The 5,106-nt window shown below is 46.3% G+C and overlaps 1 pseudogene; it reads left to right on the forward strand.

The window, feature by feature from the left end:
• The first annotated feature begins 2,764 nt into the window (after positions 1–2,764).
• Positions 2,765–4,811, forward strand: LOC102753457 (annotated as a pseudogene).
• Positions 4,812–5,106: the final 295 nt, after the last annotated feature.

A 5,106-nucleotide genomic window follows, 5' to 3' on the forward strand; every position in this document is an offset into this window, starting at 1 on the left:
ATATTCCCTCCTTATTGGCTGTGGGTGCCGCCATCTTGAGGGCGGGGCAGTCAGTTAGCATAGTCCCTCCTTATTGGCTGTGGGTGCCGCCATCTTTGCGATGGCATGAGGGTCAATTAGCATATTCCCTCTTTATTAGATAGGATAGATTGCTGCTATGCATGTCTAATTTTGTGGCTATGTGGGTCAGACAAGACACCCATTCATGATGGGAATTTCAGGCTGTATGGTTATTATGTATCTCACAAGAGGCCTGGTGCATGAAATTTGTGCATGGGGGGGGGGTCCCTCAGCCTGGCCTGCACCCTCTTGTAGTCCGGGACCCCTCGCTCCTTACCACCTGCCTGCTCACTGTTCCTTACTGTTGCCACGAGGTGGGAGAGGCTCACCAGCTGTGAGCCTGGCTTCTGGCTGAGCAGAGCTCCCCCTGTGGGAGTGCACTGACCACCAGGGGGCAGCTCCTGCATTGAGCATCTGCCCCGTTAGTCAGTGCGCATCATAGCAATCAGTCAGTCGATTTGCATGCACCTACAGCCCCATCTACACCTGCATTTCTCATCAGAGTCCCCAGGGTCCAAGGGGGCTGGGCTGGGAACGTCTGCTCTTCCTCAGTCACCAAGGCCCCTGGGCAGGTGGGGCTGGTCTGCCTGGGCTGGAGCAGGACCCCTGGGTGGGGTGCAGTCTGGTCGGGATGCTGGGCTGAGGAAGCTGGCCCCAGTGCCCAGGGGCTTGGCTGGGTGTACATTACCAGACCCAGTTGCCCCCAACTGCCGTCCCCTGCCAGCCATCTTGTGGTGGCCATCTTGTGACCACATGGGGGCGGCCATCTTTGACCACATGGGGGCAGCCATCTTGTGCAAGGGTGTGACAGTCAATTTGCATATTGCCTCTTTATTATATAGGATATATATATACTAGGCCTTCCTTCCCCCAGCCACCAGCACTGGCTTCCCTTTGGCACCCAGGACCCATGCTTCCCTCCAGCTACCAGCAGGCACCTGGCACTGGGCTTCCCTCACAGCCCCAGCTTCATCCAGAAGGATGTCTGGTCTAATTACCATATTATGCTTTTATTATTATAGATAATTGATTTCAGAGATGAAGAGAGAAAGAGAGAAACATCAATGATGAGAGAGAATCATTGATCAGCTGTCTCCTGCAAGTCCCCTACTGGGGATCGAGCCCACAACCTGGAATTGAACTGTGACCTCCTGGTTCATAGGTCAACACCCAATCACTGAGAGATGCCGGCCGGGCTGTGGTATTTTGTTATAGCAGCCCAAACAGACTAAGACACCTTGGTAGGCTTCTTTGAATTTCGGAAGTAACATCTGAGTGTGCTACTCTGAACCCATCTACAGAGTTGCCCAAAAGGTTTCCATTTAGTTGCCCACACGCTTTGCAGTTCAGACTGCAGTACAAACTGCTCTTGAATTTGGACCTTACAACCCAGCAGATTCAACGATACACCAAGTGTCTGTGACATATAAGAATGCTGTGTGAAGATTCTGGCAAGCACAAATGAGGCAATCATAGTGTCAACTTCTAGGAGTTTAGAGAAAATCTGTATGCTCTTTTGCAGATAACTACTCTCATTTTTTAAAAAATGTTTTGAGGTATAACTGACATACAATATTATATTAGTAGCAGGTTTAGTGTGCGCCCTGACAGTTGGGTTTTTTTCTCCTTTGTAATGCAAGTGCCTGACTTAAGCTTTGACTGCTGAGGCATCCATTTCAAAGATGCATTCATTTCAAAGGCAGCTATCTCCAATAAACACAGTGCCAGCAAAAAAAAAGGCTCCTCTGTTTTAGAGATCCTGGTTGATTTCAATAACTGAACATTTAGGCTACTTGCTTGTTTTCTCTTATTGTTTTTATGCTTTAAATTCACAAGTAAAAGAGTGAGCCCAAGCCCTAGCTGGTTTGACTCAGTGAATAGAACATCAGCTCCATAAACTGAAGAGTCCCAGGTTTGATACTTGGTCAAGGGCATGGACCTTGGGCGCATGTGGTTGGGAGGCAACCAATTGATGTGTCTCTCTCACATCATTGTTTCTCTCTAAAAATCAATGGAAAAATATCCTCGGGTGAGGATTAACAACAACAAAATAAAAGAGTGAGCCCATGAAACCCTGGCCCCCAATACAAGGAGAACCCTAGAACTGTTCTCATTCTCTCTCTCTCTCTTTCTCTTTATTATATAGGATATAATATATAGAGAGGAAGTAGAAAGGGGATGGGTGGATAAGACCTATTTCCTCAGTGTTTATTGTGTGCATTTGCATGCTGAGCTTTGACCTCAGTTATGGCTCTATCGACCATAGGGGGTGGTTGTGTTGGGTCTTGAGGAGAAGGGGCATCCCCTTTCAAGGCATCTGGACCATGTGAGTTTATCACAGGGTTTTCAAGGAGCAAAAGGATAGTCTCAGATACTAAAGGGCTAGCTACTTAGTAAGGGAGGCTCAGAGTGACTTGGTAGTTCAAGATTGTCCGTTTCATCTGGGACCAAACAGTTGTCCCCATTCCAAGTATTGGGATTCCATTCTTTATCAGTGTTAAGACTGTGACTTCAACTGTCATTGCAATTCAACAACCTACTCAATTAAACGTTGTGTTTGATTTTCAGCAATATTAGCCCTGCAGCTACAACGAAGAACAGCCTCTCTTATGCATCACGAAAGCTCTCTGGTTCTTAGACTTTGACTGAACTGCTCAAATGCATTAAAAAATATCAATCCCACATCCCAGTTCTTATAGCCATGATGACTGCCATAATGGTCAAGTGCAGCAGCCATTTTAGGTGTCCAAGGCATGTGCTTCAGTTAGCACCTCATCACAATCAACCGTAGGTTGATTAATTGTGATGTCACTGCTCGCCATGGATTACTAGCCATCCATTTTCCATTGGCAAGCACTGTGCTGAAGCCTGAAGGAGGTGTGAATGAACCAATCCCACAGTTGCATCTCTCTCTGCAGGTCTATTTCCTGGGATCACTCCTGGTAACAATTCTGTCTGTGTCCTATCTGAAGAGAGGAATGACCCAGTAATTTGAACAGGGAAAGTTAATACAAGGAATTACCTATAACAGGGGATTAGAATGATGAGGAATTGGCTAGTGAGATATAAAGAGACTCTAAAGATCATAGGAATAACAGAATTAAGATGTAGTCACTAGCCCCAGGCTAAGATACAATGCCCCTGGAGCTGAGATCCAGATTTTGTCAGAGAGACATGACTGTAGCTCACTAGATGACAGAGTATTGTGGTGTGGTACTGATGCAACCTGTTGGAAATCTATCTTCTGGAACTTGCCAGAAATCTGCCTGCTGGGGGCGGGGGGGAGGGAGAAAGCTGTTCACAGAGAGCTGCTGGCTTCCGTGGTCTGCAGGAGCCAGGCCCTGGGGAAGCTGCAAGTGCTGCAGTATCCAGAGGCCCTGTGCTTGCTGCCAAGCTGCCTGGGGGTGAGTACTGGTGCGAGGGGAGAGCTGCTGGTCACTGGGTGCTGCTGGCTGCCATGCCCTGCAAGAACCCGGGAACGGAAGAGTCTGGTGCCAGAAAAAGTCATGCAGAAGGAGACTGCCAAGCAAACACACAGGAATAAGGAAGGAAACCTCTTTTCCTCTAGCAATATCTCTTCAGCACTCTCTCCTGAGAAAGCTTCAATGCCAGCTGGCAAAGGAAAAATACCTCAAATATGTTCCATGATCACAGAACAGGCAGAAAGGATGAACTTTAAGCCGAGAGGCAATAAATGGATAACCAGCACACCAAAGGTCAAAAGGGAAATCATAAGGAAAATTTAAAAGTATTTTGAATGGAATTAAAATGAAAACAAATGCATCAAAATGTATGGAATGCATCAAAAGCAGTGCTTCAAAAGACATTCACAACATTAAATGCTTATATTAGGCTACCACTTACTCTCTTTCTGCTGCCATCTTGGTTCTGCGTTGCCTGCACGGAATGCTGGGTGAAGTCTCTGTCACAGAATGAGTTGCCACAGCCACAGGCTGAGACAGGGTCTGAAACAGAACCTGACAGTGATGAATCAGTACCAGAGCTCAAAGAACAAGATTCCACCAGGCAACCATACAAGCTCAGCTAGCAGCAGCAGCTGAAATCGATGAAGAACCAGCCGGTAAACCAAAACAGAACTGAAGTGAAAAGAAGGCACAGAAGGCTATGTGCAAAGTGGGCCTTTGCAGGTTATAGGGGTTACTAGGATCACTATGACATCTAAGAATGTCCTCTTTGTCATCCCAAAGCCAAATGACTACAAGACTCCAGCTTCAGCTACCAACAGAGGTTTTGGGGAAGCCAAGAGCGAGGCTTTATCTCAGCAAGCACAGCTAGCAACTTCTGAGAAATTCAAAGTTCAAGGTGAAGCTGTCTCAAACATTTAAGAAAACATAGATACTCCCAGTGTACAAGAGGAGAGTGAAGAAGAAGAGGCTGATGAAACAGGCGTGGAAGTTAAGGACATAGAACTGATCATGCCACAAGCAAATGTGTGGAGAGCAAAGGCAGTCCCAGCCCTGAAGAGCAACAGGAATGATATTATACATCAGTGGTTCTCAACCTCTGGCCCTTTAAATACAGTTCCTCATGTTGTGACCCAACCATAAAATTATTTTCGTTGCTACTTCATAACTGTCATGTTGCTACTGTGATGAATCGTCATGTAAATATCTGGTATGCAAGATGGTCTTAGGCGACCCCTGTGAGAGGGTCGTTCGACCGCCAAAGGGGTCGCGACCCACAGGCTGAGAACCGCTGTTATACATGCTATTATGGAATTAACAATGTAACCATTCAAAAAAGAGGACTTTTTTTGGTATTTCAAAAGAGTAACTGCAGCTTGGCTTGAAATTTGTACTGTTTCTAGCATTAATAAAGCTATGGCTTCTGAAAAGAAGAATTGTCTCAAATCAATAACCTCAGCTTCCACCTTAAGAAACTATGATAAAAAGTGGAAATTAGCCCTAACTGGTTTGGCTCAGTGGATAGAGCGTTGGTATGTGGACTGAAGGGTCCCAGGTTCAATTCTGGTCAAGGGTATGTACCTTGGTTGCAGGCACATCCCTGGTGGGGGATATGCAGGAG

Source organism: Myotis davidii, unplaced genomic scaffold (genome assembly GCF_000327345.1).
Source record: "Myotis davidii unplaced genomic scaffold, ASM32734v1 scaffold1094, whole genome shotgun sequence".
In the NCBI taxonomy this organism is placed as follows: domain Eukaryota; kingdom Metazoa; phylum Chordata; class Mammalia; order Chiroptera; family Vespertilionidae; genus Myotis; species Myotis davidii.